Source organism: Notamacropus eugenii, chromosome 4 (assembly GCF_028372415.1).
Source record: "Notamacropus eugenii isolate mMacEug1 chromosome 4, mMacEug1.pri_v2, whole genome shotgun sequence".
Lineage (NCBI taxonomy): Eukaryota > Metazoa > Chordata > Mammalia > Diprotodontia > Macropodidae > Notamacropus > Notamacropus eugenii.
The window spans coordinates 32,199,405-32,221,571 of NC_092875.1; the positions used below are offsets into that span (position 1 = coordinate 32,199,405).

Consider the following 22,167-nt stretch of genomic DNA (forward strand, 5'->3'; position numbering starts at 1 on the left):
GAAATCTGCTTTCCTAAAATCTAAGGTACAGTTCAAACTATGACCAAATTTCTTTCCCTTGTCATCAAGATCATTCCCTTCCCTTTGCCCTTCCCCTTTAGAAACAGATCCTGAATAAAATTCCTCTATGTTGTCTCCTTCCCCTTTTGAAGGATTTTTTTGAATAGGAACTGGTCCTCTTAGTCATTCAGCAAGCTTATATGAAGAGCCTACTATATTCCAGGTATTTTGCTAGAAGCTGAGGATTGAGATATAAACAACAAGAGAGAGAAACAATCTCTAATCCCAACTGGTTTATGTTCTAATGTGAGCGACAGGCACATTTACATACATGTTTGCAAAATAACTATAAAGAGAATAAATGCAATTAGACAAACAGGTCTAAATACAATATAGTTTGGGAAGGAGAGAGCACTAACATTGGCTGGATCAGAAAAAGCTTCGCGGAGGAGGTGCTATGGAAGCTTTGAGCTGCTTCATTTCTGACCTTGGCAGGTTTGGTCCTCCTCACGTGCCTTATGGCTCTCCGCTCCCAGGAGGGAGGGTACCATATTGGAGCCATATTTAATATAGACACCTATTAACTTGAAGCCCTGTTGCAACACAGAACTCTTGAACTCAAGCAATCCACCAACCTCAGCATCCCCAGTGGCAAGGACTGCAGATGTGCACTACCATGGCCAAACACCAGAATTATTTCTTTTATTTGTTTATTTTTAGTTTTCAGCATTCATTTATAAGATTTTGAGTTCTAAAGTTTTTCTCCCTCCTCTCCAAGAGAACATGCAATCTGATACAGGCTATACATTTACAGTCATATTAAACATATTTCCACATGTTGTAAAAGAAGAATCAACAAAGAGAAAAATCCACGAGAGAGAGAGAGTAGTATGTTTCTATCTGCATTCAGATTCCATAGTTCTTTCTTAGGGTGTGGATAGCATTTTCCATCATAAGTCTTTTGGAATTGTCTTAGATCATTGTATTGCTGAGAAGAGCTAAGTCTGTCATAGTTGGTCATCACACTATGTGGCTATTACTGTGTACAGTGTTATCCTTGTTGTGCTCATTTCACCTCAGCATCAATTCATGTAAGTCTTTTTTTTTTAATTAATTTAATTTTAGTTTTCAACATTCACGTCCATAATATTTTGAGTTCCAAATTTTCTCCCCATCTCTCTCCTCTGCCCACCCCAAGACAGTGTGCATTCTGATTACCCCTTCCCCCAATCTGCCCTCCCATTTATCACACCCCTCTCTTCCCTTATCCCCATCTCTTCTATTTTCTTGTAGGGCAAGATAGATTCTATAACCCTACTGCCTGGATGTCTTAGTTCTCAGTTGCATGTGAAAACAATTTTTAACATTCCTTTTCAAAATTTTGAGTTCCAGTGTCTCTCCCTTCCTCCCCCCCCACCCATCCCTACTGAGAAGGCAAGCAATTCAATATAGGTTATTCATGTGTAGTTATGCAGAAGACTTCCATAATAGTCATGTTGTGAAGGACTAACTATATTTCCTTCCATCCTGTCCTGGCCCCCATTTATTCTATTCTCTCTTTAGACCTTGTCTTTCCCCAAGAGTGTTTACTTCTAATTACCCCCTCCTCCTGTTTGCCCTCCCTTCTGTCATTCCCCTCACATCCCGCTTGTCCCCTTCTCCCCTATTTTCCTGTAGTGTCATAGCAAATGGAGTGAGCATGTTATTCCTTCCTTAAACCAAATGTGATGAGAGTAAGCTTCACTTTTTCCCTCTCACCTCCCCCCTTTTCTCCATTGAAAAAACTTTTTCTTGCCTCTTTTATGAGATAATTTGCCCCATTCTATTTCTCCCTTTGTCCTCCCAATATATTCCTCTCTCACCCCTTAATTTTATTTTTTAGATATCATCCCTTCCTATTCAACTCACCCCATGTCCTCTGTCTATATGTATATAATCCCTTCAACTACCATAGTACTGAGAAAAGTCTCAAGAGTTATAAATATTATCTTTCCATGTAGGAATGTAAACAGTTCAACTTTAGTAAGTCCCTTAGGATTTCTCTTTCCTGTTTTCCTTTTCATATTTCTCTTGATTCGTGTGTTTGTAAGTCAAATTTTCTATTCACCTCTGGTCTTTTCATTAAGAATGTTTGAAAGTCCTGTATTTCATTGAATGACCATTTTTCCCCTGAAGTATTATACTCAGTTTTGCTGGGTAGGTGATTCTTGGTTTTAATCCTAGTTCCTTTGACCTCTGGAATATCCTATTCCATGCCCTTCGATCCCTTAATGTAGAAGCTGCTAGATCTTGTGTTCTCCTGATTGTATTTCCACAGTACTTGAATTGTTTCTTTTTGGCTACTTTCAATACTTTCTCCTTGACCTGGGAGCTCTGGAATTTGGCTGCAATATTCCTAGGAGTTTTCCTTTGGGGATCTCTTTCAGGAGGTGATGGGTGAATTCTTTCAATATTTATTTTACCCTCTTGTTCTAGAATCTCAGGGCAGTTTTCCTTGATAATTTCTTCAAAGATGATGTCTAGGCTCTTTTTTTGATCATGACTTTCAGGTAGTCCCATAATTTTTAAATTTTCTCTGCTGGTTCTATTTTCCAGATCAGTTATTTTTTCCAAGGAAATATTTTACATTGTCTGCTCCATTCTAATCTTTGAGGAGTTATTTTCTTCATTGAGCTTTTGAACTTCTTTTTCCATCTGACCAGTTCTGCTTTTCAGGGCATTCTCCTCATTGCTTTTTGGATCTCTTTTACCATTTGGGTCAGTCTGTTTTTTAAAGTGTTATTTTCTTCAGCATTTTTTTGGGTCTCCTTTAGCAAGCAGTTGACTCGTTCTTCATGATTTTCTTGCATCACTCATTTGTCTTCCCAATTTTTGCTCTACTTCTCTTACATGATTTTCAAAATCCTTTTTGAGCTCTTCCATAGCCTGAGACCAATTCATATTTTTCTTGGAGGTTTTGGATGGAGGAGCTTTGGCTTTGTTTCCTTCTGTTTGCATGCTTTGGTCTTCCTCATCACCAAAGTGAGATTCCATAGTCTGAATCTTTTTCAGTTTTTACTCATTTCCCCAGCCATTTACTTGACTTTTGAGCTCTTTGTCAAGTTAGTTCTCTGCTTCCAGTGGGAGTGGGGGGGGTATACTGTCAGCCCCTTGATCCCCCCACAATCTGTGGGCCTAGAGCTCCAGAAACAGTGGCTTCAGCTGCCCCTGATGCTGCTGTGGCTGTCCTGAGTTCCTCTGCCCCCTCCGTCCCCACCTGGGGCTAGGGCCAGGCTAGGCTGGACCACTCTACTCTCTCACACTGGTCCCACAGGTTTTTTCCATTGACCTTCCAATTTGTCCTCAGCGTTTTGGGGTTGTGAAGTGTGAGAGATTCAATCCCCCTCCCCCCCAAGGCCTGCTCAGGTCTTGTCTGTGCTGGTGAAGCCCACACTGAACTGTGGTCTGCTTCCAGCATGACAAGATAGACACTTCCAGATGACCTTCTAGGCTGTCTTGGGCCAGAGATTTGCTTCACTCCATCATTCTGAGGGTTCTACAACTCCAGAATTTGTTTAGAGTCATTTTTTTACAGGTATTTGGCTGGCTTTTGGGGGAGAGAGCTAGCAAGTCCATGCTGTTACTTCATCGTCTTGGCTCTGCCTCTTGTGGAATTCTTTCCAGGTTTTTTTGAAAACCATCCTGCTCGTCATTTCCTAGATCACAGTCGATTTTCATCACATTCATAGACCACAGCTAGTTCAGCCATTCCCCAGTTGATGGGCGTCCCCTCAGTTTCCAATTCTTTGCCACCACAAAAGAGCTGCTATGAATATTTTTTGTGCATGTGGGTCCTTGTCCCATTTTTTATGATCTCTTTGGGATACAGAGCTAGCAGTGCTATTGGTGGGTCAAAACAACCACTAGAATTCTCAAAGTGGAGGCCGGGTGACCCCTCATACCAATGTTATCTCCAAGATTCCTGCTTAGGGATATGTGGAGCAAGATGACCGCCAGTGAGCCTTCTGACTCGATGTATAAGGCAGCTGCTTGCCTTTTTCCTGACTCCAGTGAGACCCTAATGCTGCAGCGCAGTGAGCCCTGCAGACAGAGGTGATGGATCCACCCAAGGCCCTCCCCATTGGAGCTGCTCTGCCCCAGGTCCTCCCCAGACTTATCTGAAGCTCATTTCATGGATGTTCAGATTCTCCCTCACAGAAAACATTTCCTCCTCTTCCAGGCCCAAATATTCCCCAAATTCCATAACCCTGTAATTCAGTTTGGGGCCTTGCTGCTCTTAAACCAGTTATGGCCTGATGGTCTCCTTCACAGTAGCTGACTGTCCTGTGGCATGGGCTGGTTGCCTGAATTGATCCAGACTGTTGGCTTTGCTCATTGAATTCATTAAAGGACCACCTCACCCTGCAGGAATAATAAGAGCCTGATTTTAATTAATTTTTCAGGTGAGGAAGTGAAAACTTGGGTTATTTTTTTTTCCTCTCTCAACAATGATGCCCCCGCTTCCTCCCTCATTGCCACAGGCCAGCAGGAGAGAAAGAGGAGGGTGGGCAAGAAAGGCAAGAGGCTGAGGGAGGCACAAACAGCTCCTCTCATGCATGGTGGAGAGCTAGGAGAAGGAGGGACATGATCATTGGCTCTCTCCTTCCTTGAGAACTTTGCCCGTGAAACTCTTTGACTGGGCTGGGTGATCAACAGCCTTCTTCCCTCCACAACTTGTTATTTCTCCTCCTTTCTTTCTCCCCTCTACTCACCGCATGCACATAGATATTCCACACCCCATGTCTGCTTCAGTTCTCCCACAATCCATCAGGCGGTCAACATTTATTAAGCACCTGCTGTGTGCCAAGTACTTCCAGGAGCCCAGGACACAAAGAAAGTTCAGCCCCTGCCCTCAAGGATCTTATAATCTAATGTGGGAGACAACATGCAGATTACTGTGTACAGAGACTATCGACAGGAGAAATCGGAGATCAACAGAGGAAAGGGGGATGGAGAAAGGATCTCTTTCTGTACAGGTCAAAGATGCAGAACTGTAAGGCATCTCGGAGGCCATGGAGCTGCCTGTAGTGACTCGGGGTTTAAGTGGCAGAGCCCAGCTTCGGTCCTAGGGCCCCTGGCTCCAGACCCACATGTTGCCTCTGTCCCCTTCCTTGGTCCCCAGAGAAGCAGCCAGTTCCCTGATTTGTTTCTGTAGTGGATGAATCTGGACTGTCCAGTGCGCCGTCCAGGTGGCATTGCCTGCCAGAGCTGATGGACCAGCCAGTTCCAGGGGCGTGCTTGCTGCTTTTTTTCTCCTTTTTGTTCAGTGAAGAGCACTCAGTGTGCTAGTGTTTTCCTCATACAGATGGTCCCCTGCACAGATCTGTTTTAACACTTCCCTGTATCTTAAACTCGCCAACCTTCTGGAGCCAGATTTGTCTTACCATTAGCTGTTTTGTCCCCTGACCTTTAGAAATAATATTTGTCCCTTCTAAAGTACTTTCCCTTCTTCCTCCCCATGCTTTGTCATTCTTGAAAGCAAGAATCATTATACTGCTGACCCACAGATACTTCATTCCCATTTTACACAGGACAAAACATAGGAGAGAATCGTGGGACACAGGGAGTCTAGCCAAGACCCAGAAATATGGACTTCCACTTTTGAATTTCTGACCAGAAACTCCCACACTCACTGCTAGATAGGTAATGCGTTTATTAAGCTCTTAACTATGTGCCAAGCACTGTGCCACTAAGATTAGTGATTGGCCGTGGATCAGAACCTGGGGTAAAACTAAGTGGCTCAATAGTAGAGCCCAGGACTCAGAATCAGGGAGACCTGAATTCGAATCCTGCCTCAGACACTAACCCTGGGCAAGTCGTTTATCCACTGGAGTTTCCTCATCTGTAAGATGAGAGTGGTAATAAGAGCACCTCCCTTTGAAAGTCTCCGTCCAGTGAGATAATACTTGTAAAGTGCTTGGCAAAGTGCCGCGTTTTTGTTTACCGGCCCTTGCTTGTCATTCTGCAGTCTGAGCCAGTTGTGGGCATTGAAGGCCAGTTCTCCTGCTGCCAGGGTGAGATAGCCTCATGATTATATTAAGTTATGTTGTATGATATTACATGTTATTACATATTGTTACACTACATTATGTAGTTATAGGAAAATTACATAATATATGATTGCATTCTGTATATTATATATAAATATATATAGTATATAACAGTCATTGTCTTCACGGTCATCATTATCATTGATGTCAGTGTAGTTATTCACTGAGTCATTGGCATCCAACCCAGTGAACTTGAATCCTCAAAAGCAGCAGGAGGCCAGGTGGCCCACCAGGCCGAGCTTCCAGCAGCGTGCAGGATGGAGTGCCTCAGCCAGGGAACAGCAAACATCTGCACTCATGGCCGCGAGTGCCTGCCCTGGAGATACTGAGACCTTACAGGGATCTCCAAGGTCCTCCTCTGCACCACACTGTATGGAAAGCTCCTGCATCACATCCCACCTCTGCTTGTAGACTTCCAGTGATAGAGGGCTCACTACCTTCCCAAGCAGGCCATTTGAGGTTAGGAAGTTTGGGTTCTTTCCCTCTTATTTCACGCCTAAGTGTTCTTTTGCATCCTGCTGTGCACTGCTTGTCGTTCTGCCCTCTGGGCTAAGCAGAGCAGCCCCTGGCATTCCTCCACAACCATCCTTCAGACAGTGGAAGACAAATTCCCCTCCTCACCAAGTGTTAACTTCTCTAAACCAAAGATCTTCAATTCTGTCCTCCCTCTTAATGAGAGTCAGCACTTATATAGTGCCTTAAGGTTTGCAGAGAACTTTGTGTATTATGATAATAGCTAACATTTTATATAGCTCTTCCTGTGTGCCAGGCCCTGAGCACTTTACAATTACTATCTCATTTGATCCTCACAACTACCTGGGAGTTGGTGCTTTGTTATCCCCTGAATAGGGCAGGAGAGGGGAGGCAGGGCAGACTGGCTGCCCTGGTGTGAAGGCTGCTGAGCCCCTTTCACCTTCCCCCAACTTTTGCCTGGGACTCCAAGAAGCTGTAGCATGGGCAGCAGCCATGCCCCAGTAAAGCCATCTTGGCTTTGAGGGTAACTGACAGGCCTCAGACCCATTGGTGAGCTAGGGAGATGTCTACTCCAAGCACGTGAAGACATCCCCGCCCCCCGTAGCGCGGGCAGAGGAGAACAGTTTATCCCAAGCTTGCTCAGACAGCAGAGGCAACAAGGTCATCCACTGCCCCCCGGTCTTTATCTTGTCCTTGGCCTTCCATGGCCCTGGGAGAGAGAGCGAGGCTGAGGACTTGGTGCGACTCTCCCTCTCTTCAGTCCAGTTCAGGTGCAAGTCAAGATGTGCCCTGTGATGTCATCAGTCCTTTTTGAAAACAAAGGAAAACAAAGTTATCCCCATTTTACAGATGAGGAAATTAAGGTACTTTATCCACTGTACCACCTTGTTGGTAGATAGGTAGATAACAAACATTTATCAAGCAGTTGATATGTGCCAGACACTGTGCTAAGTGTTGAAGATAAAATTAAAGAAAGACCATCTCTGCCCTGAGGAAGCTTAGATTCCAACAGGAGAAGACAACACGTCAGGAGAAGCCATGAAAGGAAGGAGGAGAGGGAAAGGGCGGAGAGAACAGTTAGCCTTGGGAGAGACCTGGTGGCAAAGTCGTATGAGTCAAAAGAGTAGCAGAGAGGGCAGGAAATGTGGTCAGCCTCAGCTCATCCCCAAAATGAGGCCCTAAAGGAATTCCCCTTTGGGAGGAGGGGGCCAGCATGGAAGGATGCTTTAGGGTGAGAGATCAGCTGAGTCCCCGTGGCCAAGAAAAACCCAGCTGGTTCCTATCCATCTGTTTCCTGTTCTTCAGTTATATTAACAGGTCCCTTCCCTGTGCTTGCTAAACTGTGGGAACTTCCAGAGTAGAACGTCTCTCTGGCTCTGCAGTTCACCATCTGAAGGTGGCAGCTCAATAAGTGCTTCTTGATTGACTGGTTGCCTGAGGCTCCAAGATCCATACCCAATGAGAGTCTGAGCTGAGGCTGGATTGGAACCCAGATCTTTATAACCTCATGTCCCGCATTCGTCCACTAACATCACCTGCCTTCTCTTTTTTGGGGTTCCTCTGGAGATGATGCAGTGATGATTGTGATGATAGTAATTGGAACATTCCACTGAAAGCAGATTCATTCCCTAGTGAGACTTAAGGTTGTTATGGCTTTTTTCCCTGTTCCTTTTAGACATTTCCTCTGCTGGGATATAATGTCACAGAAGAGCAAGAAGTTGATGCTAAATGTCCACCTCTAGAGCTGTCCGCATCTTTGTAATGATTTCATTAGTGAGAATTATCCACTTTATTTTCTTGTAATGGGATTAGCTGTCCTAGAGGCTGCTGAGACCCTGAGGGGAAAGAGGTGGGCACTGGAGCAAAGCCTCCTTCAGGGGGTGAAGATCTGCCTAGACCTCTTTCTGAAGGAGAAGCCACATCTCCATGGGGTCAACCCATGGATGGCAGATCAGAGTCACTTAGACTCCAGGAAGCATTTTCTTCTCTGACTTTCCCAAACCAGCAGCACCTGGGCAAGATCAATATGAGCCTCAGGCTGAGTGGAGACAGGAGTCATATCAGAGGCTAAGGATGGGCACAGTTCTGCTGTTATATGTCCTGGTCACACTCCATCTAGAGCAGTGGGCTCAATTCTGGCCACACCATTTTAGGAAGGACATTCTTAAGCTGGACAGCATCATGGAAGCCCATCAAGATGATGGAGAGCCTTGAGTTTGTGCCGTTTATGGATTGGACAGAAAATTTTAGGGTTCTTTCTAGAGGCAGCATGGTACAGTGGAAAGTGCCCTGGGGTCAGAGGATGTGGGTTCAAATCCTGCCTCTGATGTTCACTATCTATATTTCAAGTTGCTTCACCTCTCTGGACCTCAGTTTCCTCCTCTGTAAAAGAGGAAGTTGAACAAGCTTACCTCTTAAGGTCCTTGCCATCTCTAAAGCTGTGATTCTAGGAACTAGAGATGCTTTGGGTCTGATATAGAGGAGTGGGGGTGGGGAATGGTCATACTACTCTCCAGGTATCCAATAGTCTGTTATGTAGAAAAGGGATCAGACTAGTGCTGCAGAACTAGGAACAGTGGATGGAAGTTGGCCCAAGATGAGGAACAACTTTCTAATAGAATTATCCCAAAGTAGAATTGACTGCCTCTGGAAGGGGGGTGGGGGGGTATGGGTACTGGACTGGTCCTCAAGCAAAGGGGAGCTGTTGAGAAGGGAAGTCAGATTGCCGCTGAGGTTCCTTCCAGTGCCGGTTTGGAGAGAGCATTTGAGAAAGGGCTTGGGAATCACCAGATCATGCCTAGTCTTTGCCCTTGAAAGCTACTCTCTTCATCTTAGTTGTTGTTGAGTCATTTTTCGCTCATGTTCAACTCTCCATGACCCCATTTGAGATTTTCTTGGCAAAGATGCTGGAGTGGTTTGCCATTTCCTTCTTGAATTCATTTTACCGTTGAGAAAACTGAGGCAAACAGGGTTAAGTGACTTGCCCAGGATCACACAGCTAATAAGTGTCTGAGGCCAGATTTGAACTCAGGAAGATGAGTCTTCCTGACTCGAGGCCTGCTGTTCTATTTACTGGGCCACTTTTTCCCCCAGATCCCTGAGTCCATGTGAGGCCATTTAAACTAGCTATCCAGTCTTTTCTTAGCATTGCCTGATATGTAGTTGTCCAAAGTCAGTGTCCAAAGTTTCTCTCCCTCCTCCACACCTCTCTTCCCCAACAACCACACTGACCAAGTAACAGACTGTCTTCCAAACTATATTGTGCAGAGACCTTAGCTTAAATACTTACAGCTTTAGAAGAAACTTATCAGTAAAGTACAAAGCCTTCATTTTTTTTTCAGATGGAGAAATTGGGACGCAGAAAGGTTTAAGTAAATTGTCCAAGGTTACACTACTATCAAGTAGTAGAGTTGAGATTAGAACTTTGATCCCTTGGCTTTGGATTCATTGTATTTAATATATTTACAACATGCAGAAAAAAATTTTCATTGTGAAAATAGGGTTATTTCCTATCAACCTCTAGAATTCTCTCAATCCCCATAGAACCATGGAATGTTAAAGAACTGGATGAGGATGTAGTGATACTTTTGTTAGTCACCCAACTCCTTATTCTACCAGAGAGGTGCCCAAGGCCCAGAGAGCAGAGGAGTTGGGCCAGGGTTACCTGAGTTACTGACACAGCTGGACCTTGAGCTCTTTGGCTCTCTAGGGCCTTTTTATTGTGCCACCCACATTATTGACAGTTAACAATCAATGACTAGGGTTATTGGGTGACAGGAGCTCGGTCTTGATTCCTTCCCTGCCTCAAGCATGTGCTGTCTATAAGAATGTGGGCACATAGGTGCAATGGGAAGAGGAGAGGGTTGGGCCTGAGACCCACCCAGGTGACTTCCCTGCTTTCCGTCAGTTTGGCCTCAGTCTCCTCCCCTGTCATTGTTGGTCATCCTTCATTCTCAAAGGAGACCAGTGACATCATTAGCATGAGCTGGATTTAAGCGAAGCAGAGCTGTGCAAGGTCATCAGCCTTACTCTCTCCTCCAGAGTCTCCAGCGTCTGGTGGTGAGATAAAGGTTGAGATGACCATTGTTGTGTCCCCTCCCCTATAGAATGAGGAGGTAGGAATAGATGACTTCCTAAGGTCTCCTTTAGCTTTAAATTGACAGCGATCCAAGTTACAGATGAGTTACCAGTTGGCATCAGTGGGAGGTTGTTATATGCTGAGCGTGACCAACACCCATTAACTCCCAGGTCCAGACCAGAAATAACCACCACCGCAACAAAGCCAAACCAGAACTGCTCCTTCGGTTTTAGCTGTTGTGTTCCCACCTCCGTTTCCTCAGATTCTGTTTGTTACCAAATTGCTTAAGTGTTTCAGTGATTTGATATGCCAGACAGCTTGGGCCAGTGGAAAAGAGCCCTGAGTGTTGGAGTTGGGCAGTTAGGATTTGGATTATACCTTTGTCACACCTGCCTGGGAGGCCTTGGGGAGCTCATCTCATTTCCCTGGGCCTCACTCTCCTCATTTATAAAATGAATGGAGTTGGGCTAGATAGGTCCTGTGCTCCGTGATCTCATTAATGACCTCATCCTTTGATGGTACAGATCCCAATTCATTCATGGCACCTCATCTTGGGCAATTCTAAACCTTCCATAGCAATGCAATGATGTGAGCATCTTTCTTTGGAGGGGTAGCGTGGCATGGAGTATGATGACTGAGTGACGCCTAAGAAGTCAGTTCCTTTAAAAGGAAAAAGGCAAACATATTCTTGTAAGTAAAAGTATTAATGCCAAAGCCCTTCCCCTAGTACATAACACAAGCACTGCCCTACAACTGGCCCCAGAAAATGGCTTTGGTCCTGGGGGCTTGAGCTCTTACTGGTTTATCTTTGTCAAAGATGCCTCTTGGTTCCTCTAGCAGTCACGTTGTTGAAGCAGCCCACCCCTTCTGATTCCCAAGCGTTCCATCCCTTCTCCCCCCATCACCAAGCCACAACAAGCTAATAAATGCTAACCCATAGTCTCTTAGGTCCTCCACACTCTTGGGTTCATTGCACTCTAGCCCCAGTTCTGATCCAGAGATAACATTGAACAGATTCCAGACCCTAGGATTCCTCAGCTATAGAAGGAGAGACTCATGCTTGCTGTGAAAGTGTCCTGATGAAAGTCTGTTGAGAGGTGAAATACCATGCTCATCATCTCTCCTCCCCTATGGTTCAGAAGCTGGCTGGTTTTCAGTCTTGGGGGCACACTAATGAGAGGTGCAGTTCCTCTGAGCATGATAAGGGGATGTCTCTGCATCCAGCTTTCCCCACGATAGGCACAAAATGATGGGAAAAACTCATGCTTTAAGAGTCCTTTTTAACAAAGAAAAAGAGAAAGGGAGGCAACCAGGACTTCAGAAACCATTGGCCATACTTCTAAAGGAAACAACTTTATAAACTCACCATTGATATCCTTTCAGAGAAAAGGATCTGCTTCAAGATGTATGGCAAGAGGTGTTATAATAGCTAACATTCATACAGTGCTTTAAGATTTGCAAAACCCTTCCCACCTGTTATCTCATTTGATTCTCCTAACAACCCTTTGAGAAGGGTGCTGTTTTGTAGATGTCCCCATTTTACAGATGAGGAAACTGAGGCTAAGAGACATTAAATAACTTGGTCTGATGACATACCTGAGACAAGATTTGAACTCAGGTCTTCCCAAGGCCAGGTCCAGTGCTCTACCCACTACACCACCTCACTGACATATAAAAACAACAACTCATATTGATATAATTCTTTAAAATTTTTAGAGTGCTTTTGCACTCATTGTCCCATCAAGATCCTCATTTGAGGGCCAGGGCAAGTCATATCACCTCCAAAATTAGGGTAATGAGCCTGGCCAACTTCAAAGGGCAGTTGTGGGGTATGGGGGAAGCTCTTCAGAAACCCTAAAATGCCATGGAAATGTGAATTGTTGCTAGTATATTTTGGTCACATCACAGGGCATGAGCCTTGTGATACCCACTGACCCCCACTGCATGCAATAATTTACTGGCTAATACTGCCTAAAGCAACTTATCTATCAGCACACATTGATTCTATGCCTACTCTGGTAAGGATGCAGAAAAACAATCCCCACCTGCTCTCAAAGAGCTTATATTCTGTAAGCCTGAAGGTCTGCTATTCTAAAACATAGACATGGCCTAGTCCTTTGCCCAGTGGCCTTTTGTTCATTCTAAACAACTTGTCAAGATACAGGAGTGAATGTGCCACCTGAGATTGATTGATTGCTTTGTCCCATTGTGGACTATCAAGATGGCACTGGGTTTTGGTTCCCTATCAGAATCTGAGACTCCAACTAGATGATAACCACTGTAGTTGGAAAGGTCTAACTTCCATATTTAAAGGACGCATGATCTCAATTATGGGGGGCTGTCTCCAATTACACAGATCAGTCTTCTTTCATCTTTCTTCTTGACTCTAAAGAGCATGACTGGGAGCAGGGGCTGATTTAGACAAGACTTAGGTCCAGCTATTAAAATTATCCCATAATGGAATGAGCTACCCCTGCCCTGTCCTACTTGTCCCCTACCTTCACTGCTTAGTAGGGGTCTTCAGGCCAGATGACCTCCTGCCGGTTGTGTTGTACAGGGGGTTTCTGTTCTGGTCAAATTGTCAGGATGGTCTCTGAAGTCCCTCCAATGCTGAATTCTGTGACTCCTTCCCAAGTCCTCCATTGAGCATAGGTGGCCAGTGTGTTGGAGGCTTCCTTCTACTTACTTTAGTGTATGAGAAAGTGCTGGCACTGTCCATCTTTTACACCTGGATCCTTCTCCGTGTCCAAGCTGTTGCTTGACCTCCATAGCTCATTAGCAGAGTTAGCTGGTAAAGACATCTGTGTTTACTCCAGGAAAGTTGGAGAACTCATTTTCCAATAAAACCCTGTTGACTCAGCCCCCTTCAATTGTTTTCTTGCCCTCCTTCATTGCCAGAAGTAGACATAACTCCTCCAGGAGTTAAAAAAAAAAAAAAAAAGAAAAGAAAAGAAAAGAGGGACATGAACTGATTTTCCTTCTACATCCTTCCATAGAGTTAGGATTGAAAGGAGCCTCAGGGGTCCTATCAACACATGACTATTACAGTCACTAGTTAAAGACAGTAGGGAACAGGGAACTCACAACCTCCCCCACTCTCCTCTAGCATCCCAGGCCACTTTTGGACAGATCTGATTGTTCCTGATGCCTAGCTTTAATCTGCCTCCACATCACATCCCAAGCCTTCCACAGGGAAGCCCTTTAAACATTCAGGGACTATATTCATGCTCTGCCCACCTTGAATTGTCTTCTCCAGGCTAAACACTCCCAGTTCTTTCAGCTCAGCTTTAGCTAGCCAGGTGTCTGGTCTGATGTTCCCATGGTCATCCTGTTGCCTGTCCTGCCCAAAGCTTCTTTTCTGCATATGTGTTGTTGTGTGTGTGTTGGGGGGGAGGGGGTGTGTGTTAAAGATGGAGGAAGGAGGGAATGGCCACAAAAAAAAATTATACTTTTTCTTCCTTTATCTTTGCAGCTATTTCCCAGGCCTTCTCATCTCTAAATATTTCAGACATTACTCTTATTATGAGCAAATCAAGATATGCATGATATATTTTTACTTTTTTATTACTAACTAATATTTTTTTGTAATCTCTGTAAAGAGTGCTAAAAAAAATTATGTATTTCAACTTTTCCCAAAACTGGTTTTAGTAATATATGGAAGCTTTATATCCTCCCTCTGGTTCACTGCATTTCCATAGGATTTACAGCAAGAGGGCCCAGAAGATTTCTAGTCATCTTGAAGGATCTGTTTAGCTAGAGCACCTCCTCCTCACCATGGGTTGGTGGAGATGCGGTTGCTTGTCACCTGGCCCAAGGCTTCCGTATCTCTAGCTGTTGTTCTCCAAGAAAAGGGAGTAGTGAGGTTGGGAAGGTAGGTGAAGGGGAATTCTTTCTAAGACATCTTTCACAGTTGTTGGTTTGGTTTCTAAGCTAGATCTGTTTTCATGTCTGTGTAATCAGCAGGGATGGCTCTCCTAGAGCATCTTTCCCTGTGATTGGCTAGAACCTAAGCTCCTTGAAGGCAGAGCCCGTTTCATGCTTTTGTATCCCCAGCACCTGGCTGATAATTGTTGTGGAGTTGGAATTGGTTAAGTGCTGAGTGCAAATCCTGCCTCAGGCTAAGTCTCTGTGTGAGCCTGGGCAAGTCATTTAACCTCTTTCTGCCTCAGTTTCTTCCTCTATAAAAGGGGAATAATAATATTACTTACCTCCTGGGGTAATTGTGAAGATCACATGAGATCTGCCTCTGTTTCTTCATCTGTAAAATGAAGGAGATGGACTCAATGGCCTGAAAAGTCTCTTCTGGATCTCGATCTATGTTTGTCAATTCAAGGGATAGGAAAAAAGGCAGAAGACCTGAGTTCTAGTGTTTACTTTGTTTTCTGGCCTTTAGGCAAGTCTAACAGAAGTGCTTGTGTCTGTTGTGTGACTCTCCCAGAATCTTTGTGAGAGAGGATCATACGTGTGTGTGACTCTCCCAGAATCTTTGTGAGGGAGGGTCATACGTGTGTGCGATCTCTCTCCAGCTACGTGATGGAGTCCTTGAGGGCAGAGACCTCGCCTTGTAGGGATTCTTTCATATGTTGACAAGGAAAGAACACTGAAACCCTGAACTAAAAATACCTTCCCACTTTGGCAGCTGTGTTTAAAAAACATAAAAAATTAATGTCTGTCAAACCAACACCTAATCAATAGCAAAGGAAGGGCCTCATAGGACTTGCCTTCATTCTGTAGCCACAGAAGAGAGCCCACAAGGTCGTTAGCATCAGAGGCTGAATTTGAACTCAGATCCTCTGCTTTCAGAGGCAGTGGTAGGGCCAGAAATGTAGTTAATTAGTGGCACGTCTGTTTTTGAAAGATTCTCACATTTTAAGTGGGTTCCCTTTGTAGGTCGGTGGCTTGCTCTCACTGGAAGTCTTTAGACAGAAGCTGAGAATCCACCTATGGCTGTGCTCTAGAGGGGGTTTTGGTTCAAGTAGAGGTGACTGAGTGGCTGCTGGGGGTCCTTCCTTATCTGAGGTCCTAACTACTGACCATGTGACAGTGGGGACTTAGGATCCGATCTCAGTCTCCACTTGCCCATTCCTGAAATGGACATAATCTTGCCCTGCATACCTCTCAGGGCTAAATGAAATAACCTCACTGTCTCTTTTCTCCAGCTGCACACAGACACACACACACACACAAACGCACACACACACACACACACACACACACACACACACACACACACCCACACACACCCTCTAATAAAATGATGGCCTTCATTTTCCACAGCTCCAGTCATTGACAGTGTAAGCTTTATGGGCCACAGGGCAAATATTTAAATTTTCCATGGAATGCCAGTGCTTCACCATGTCAGCCTCAAGGCTAGTTAGGGGTAGGGAGGAAGAAAAGACCAGGAGATTCAGAGGAAAGGAGAAGCCATCCCAAACTGTTGAGTTTTCAGAAAGAATGACCTTTGACAATAAAAGTCACATGGGCCTGTGAGAGTGTGTGAAGATCCAGCAGCTTCAGGTGATGGGGACCATGTCAGATGGGATGTGGTCATTGGAAGGGGCCATTCCTTAGGCCTCCCTGGTCCTAACCCATCCCTGAAGAGGAAAGCTGCTGCAAGGATCCTCAGCCCCTTTCCCTTGCCCACTCCTATTTCCTCATCTGTCAAATTAGTGGGTTGGCCTCAATTATTTGCAATTTATTTCTTCCTTTGGATACTGCAGGCACCATCAGGGAAAGGGGATGAGCCTTCAGTTCTCATTCAAGAAAGCTTCCCCTCCACTAGAGACCTCACTGATGCTCTGGCTCCAGGTCTTCCTGCCTTGGTACTGATGTTCCTCCCTCCTCTGTGTCCATTTGTGTGCAGGGGGAAGTTTGGGTCACACCAGTACACCTTGTCCCATGGGATGCCTTGGAGGTGTCAGAGTGGGAGGGTAGGAGTCAGGAGATCGGGGTCCTGGAGAAGATACAGGTCAAGCACCTTGGTGCTGGCGTGCTCTCTGGAGGGCCTGCTGACAACTGAGCACCTCCTCCCCAGCACCACAGAGGGCCCGTCGTCTTGTCCTGCCGCAGAGACAGACAGCTATCTGCCTCTCGTCCTCCCTCACCCTTAACTTCCCAGGAACTCAGCTCTCGGCATAAAGAGAGAAGAGGATTTGTGCAGCAGCAATTCCTCCCTTTCCAGGAACAGAGTCCAAAACCCCAGGCAGGTAGGCTCCAACTCTCCCTCGATGCCAGTCCAATTTGCTAGCCCACAATTTGCATGAAGTAAGGAAATCCCCATTCAGCAGTTACATCCCAAGAATTGTTTTTGCATTCCTGGCCTGTGTGCAAACATGATTTGCATACCTTGGAGTTGTTGACTGGAGGGTCTGGGCATAATTGGTTTGCCGATTGACAGCCCTCCCCCTTCCCCCCTCAGCACCTTCCACAACCCTCTGCATCACCACCACCTCTGCAGCCACCACACACCTCGAAATAAATTACAAATGCGAAAACAATCCTGTTGTTGAAAACCCACAAATTCACAACAAATCATGATCTTGGGGGGGGAGGTTGAAGGAGTAATTGGTGAACTGGAGGTGAATGAAATAATTGGAAAAGTGAGGTGTGAGTTTGTTACTGAAGTGTGAGCATGGTGGGGGAGGGAAAAGGGGGCATGTTTAAAGGCCCAGTATGTCCTCTTTATTCACAGTTTCTGATACAGTAATTGCTATTTTGTGGTTTCTATTATCTACACAGTAGGGAGTGTGCGTCTCTCCTTCCCTGGGCAGAGAAGCCTGAGCCTCTGATGGGAGTCTGCGGCCTCCCTGTTATTTTACTTACCGTCTCTCCCTTCTCAGGCTCTCCCCCAAATGACAGTCTCCATTCTCAAGGTGATGCAGTTCATAGTGAGCTTCCTTCAAAGCCCTTCAGTGCTACTCTAACTGTTTCATAGACCTTTCTGTCAGATAAGACCCGTAATCATGGATAGTATATATGTATCGTTTATCTCCAAGGAGTTCAGGGTACTTCATCGATTTCTCTCACCAACCTCATCCCCCTTTTAATTTTTAATTCTCACTTGGGGTTCCTTTGAAAATAGTTACTATTGTGTTCTGTTGTCCCTTTTTTCAGGTGGGGAAACTGAGGCAAGTGGGTAGCTAGCCCAGAGGCATTCCATTGAGGAGGGGAGGTCCTTGAAAGTGTCAGATTCAGCCCAATTTAGTCCAATAAACATTAAGAACCTCAAAGTGTGCTCTGGTTCTAAGAAGACATAGTCTTTGCCTTCAAGGAGTATGTGTTCTGTGGTAGCAGCACCAAATGGCATGGTGGGCTTGGAGTCAGGAAGGTCTGGATTTGAATTCTGTCTCAGCCATCTACTAACTGCATTCTTGGGCAAGCCATGTTACATCTCTTCATCTACATGATGAGGGGGTAGACCCAGCAGCCTCAAGATCCCCAGCAGCTCTAAATCTGTATTTGTCTGTGGACACTGATAAGTAAGCACAGGATAGTTTATGAGGGACAGAAGAGCTGCAAGGGACCTTTAAGGCCATCTACTCCAGTTCCTCCCCCATTTTTCAGATGAGAAAACTGAGACCCAGAGGTGAAGGGATTTGCCCAAGATCACAAGGGTAGTAAGAGGCAGAGCCTATATCTGAACCTAACATCACTGACTCCAGTGCTTTTTCCATGGGAAGAGATCACTGATAAATAGGATACCCAGGAAGAGTGGATTTCCCATGGGAGGTGGTGCCTGAACCAAGCCTTGAAGGTATCTAGGGAGTCTAAGAGGAAGAGGTAAGGAGAAAGTGCATCCCCAGCCTGGGACAGTCTGAGCAGAGTCAGGAGGAGAGAGATGGCATGGTGGGGCTGAGGGAGGCAGAGAGGAAAACCACTATTTAAATCCGTTCTGGTTTTGTATCCCTGTGACCAAGCTTGTGATAGGTGTTTAGTAAATGCTGGAACATATGGAAAAAATCATATATTGAGCCCCTACTATGTGCCAGATAATGTGCTGAGTGCTAGGGAAACAGATTTAAAAGGAAAACATCTCTCCAAGAGCTTCTATTCTACTAGAGGAGGCACTGCCCCAACTGGGGCGGTGATGGGGAAGGGACCTTTGTTTTGGGGGCTGGCTGGACTAGATGTGATGCTGATGTGTCTGGGCCCAGCCAGGAGATGCACAGTCAATCCCCAATCTGCTGGATTGGACCCGAGGGCAGAAGCTGCAAAGATCAGTGAATTGATTTGTTCCCCTGCCCAGGCCTGAGGTGTGGGTTTAACAATAACAGTAATAATAGTGGCAGTGATGATAGCTAGAGCTCCTACCATGTGCCACACACTGGGCTAAGCAAGTGCTTAACAACCCGGGAGGGCAGGTACTGTTGTCATCCCCCTTTTGCCGATGAGGACACTGAGGCGTAGGAGTTGACTTACCAAGGGGTACATAGCTAGATTGGAATTCAAGTCCTCCTGGCTCCAGACCCAGCGTTCTCTGGTCACTGCGCCACCAGGTAATGCGGGGTATGTAAGACCAGATTGTTGGAACAACAGGGTAAAAACCCCAACAGTACCCACCCTCTGGGAATTTCTGTTCTGGTCAGGGTTTGGGAACAAGGGGATGACTGCAGCTTGTACATAGCTAGGGAAATGCAGTATAATTTAAGGAAGGAGACAGTCCTAACAATGAGGGGGAGCCTCTCGTTTCTAGTTGCTGTGGACACATATTCAAGTGTCCACCAACCCTAAGGTGGGAAGTTCTTGCCTAAGATGGCATTTCCATTCTCCCAGGGGCTCTTTATTTCAGCCTTTTCCCTCTAGTCCTGCTCTTGGTAGGAAGGACAACATGAGTGACTTTACCAGGCTCCTGAATCCTGTCCCTAGAAGGGAACCAAGACTGGAAACAAACACAGAGGTGATCTCATCCAAGCCCCTCAGTTGACAGATGAGCAAACAGACCTAGAGAAGGGAAGGGATTTGTCTGCAGTCATGTAGCTCACTGTGCAAGGGCAAGAGACCCCCAGTCTCCTGTTTCTAGACTCTGAAGTTCTTCCCCCCAATCTGCCCATCATCATTCATCAACAGACCCACTAACTTTCTCCAGTTCCCCTTCTTCAGGGGAAATAATCCCAGTTCCTTGAGACTCTTCAGCATACTTCTTTCCAACCTCATAATTATTTTCATTGCTGTCCTCTGGACCCTCACCTACTTACCATGCATGGCATACCAGCTGCCTGCTGTGTGCTGGATCGAATATGAAATTAACCGACAGGCACCCCCCTTTATGCAGACATGCAAAGACGTGCAAGCTTGGACCAGCCTACCAGATGCTGGCCCGGATTGGAAGGAAATCTGCTTGTGAGAAGTGGAAATTTTCACTCAAATGAGAACTGCAAGTTATAGCATGGAAGGCCAAGTCCACAAACACTGAGTTAACTTGTGCACTGACATCACAAATTTGATGTGCACTCACAGGCACTGGAGTCAGGAAGACCTGAGTTCAGATCCAAACTCAGACACGTACTAGCTGTGTGACCTTGGGCAAGTCACTTCATCTTTATCTGCCTCAGTTTCTTCATCTGTAAAATGGGGATAATAATAACAATAGCCCCAATCTCTCAGGGCTGTGGTGAGGACAAATCAAAATACGTGTACTTTGCGAACCAACAAATGTTATGCAAATGCTACTAGGCTGTGATATAATGATAATGAGCTATAATGGAGGGAGAAGAGGTCGAGGGGATTGAGTAGGCCAAGTTTGGGAGGTATTTTGTTTTTAGCAACTTTGATTCATTTCAGCAGCGCAGTTGAATTCTTGCTGCTGGCCACCCTGTCCAGCCCCATGGCAGTGGGGGCAGGCCCGGGCAGGCTCTGTGGGAAGGATGCTAGGGCTTAGCTCCTTACTGCTAGTGTGATCTTGGCTAAGTCCCTACATCTCCTTGAGCCTCAGTTTCACCTTCTGTCCAATGAGGGAAGGTTAGACAGATGTCTCGAGGTCTCCCCAGTTCTCAGTCTGTGATTAGGAGAACCCTCCCTCAATACTCACCACGATGGATAAGCCATCCCCACATGATTGAGAGTGACCTTCATGGAATATGTAAATGCTCTGAGTCCTTAAAGCAAAAGGTACTGCATTAATTGGAGCCCATCATCACGACCACACTTCTGTCTTTAGGTGCACCATGGCTGTGACATTGTTAATTATCAGAAGGGCGAAGGAAGACCATTTGGGGTGGGATGGGGGGCTATTATTTGCTTGAACCTGCTTACGGAGGCTCTTTGAGAGCCTTGGGGCTCCCCCTCCACCCACCCACATCCCCTGTAAGAATGCAGCACCAGACGGGGGACGGGAGGGGGCTGGCAACAGAAGAGAGAGGCAGGCTCGTCTCTCTGCTGTGGGCAGAACTGGCCATTAGGTGGCAGAATAAAGCCAGTATTGGAGGCCCTGGCAGCTTGCATCCGCTTGACCCCCTGTTTAGATCCCCACCCCATCCAACTCTCCCACCACCCTGACCCTCCATCTTCCCCCAAGCCCATGACCGGCTCCCCACCAGCACCCCAGATAAAGCCACAGCTGGGACAGCTAGGCAGGCTGCATCCCTAGCCCTCCTTCTCTCTCCTGGGGACGCTTCCAAAGAAGCCGAGAGAAGGGCTACGGGGGTGGGGGAATGGAAAGGAGGGCAGTGGGGAAAGCTCAGAGGAGACGTGCAGATTCATTTTGAGGATTCATAATGCTACATTTACACACCATACTGCCTTAGGAAATTGGGTAGATAGATGCCTGGTCATGCTGGCAGTACACTGGGTTAACTCTCTGGATTTAGCTTATATCATTTCATGAGAGCATTTATGGCCTTTACTGTGTTTATTCCCAATCGCTCTTTGGCCCTGCAGCATCTCTGACTTGTGTGTGTGTGTGTGTGTGTGTGTGTGTGTGCGTGCGCGTGTGTGTGTGTGTCTGCATGTACACACAGATGAGTGTGTGTAGATTTTCAAATAAAATAACAAATCCCCTCAGATGCCATGTACGTTAAATATTTATTGCCTGCAATTTGTGTGTGTGTGTGTGTGTGTGTGTGTGTGTGTGTGTGTGTGTGTATGTCTGATAAATGGACATCAAAGGGGAGTGGGTAGGGAAGAGAGAGAAGGCAAAGAAGAGGAGGGTCTTGGGCAACAAAAAATAATAGGCCTTTTGTCCTGGAATTTCTGGAGATGGGGAAGGGAGGGGTCAGTGGCCGTGTTTACCTGTTTGATTCCATCCGGTTCCAGCTAAGCCCCTCTGCTCTCTGGAGTTTTGTAACTGGCTTTGGCTTCAGGGCCCTAACAGGAAAACACAGGGTGGGAAGGATGCCTGGGGTTCGACAGGTGGGCCGTTTTTCAAGGAGCTGCCTCCATATCCCAAGTGCTGCATCCCCACCTCTTTCCCTTTGCAAGGGAAACAAAGCCCCATCACTCCTCACTAAACAGGGGCCATGCAGGCCATGTCCAGAGAAGCTGATTTAAATACAAGCTCCCAGAACCCATGGCAGAATTGCCTCCGACCTA

The 22,167-nt window shown here is 45.9% G+C and overlaps 1 protein-coding gene across 4 annotated transcripts in view; it reads left to right on the forward strand.

Annotated features, from left to right (window-relative positions):
* The window catches only part of RBM19 (RNA binding motif protein 19), a 234,456-nt gene that overhangs the window by 99,649 nt on the left and 112,640 nt on the right, over positions 1-22,167 (forward strand). The window lies entirely within an intron of this gene.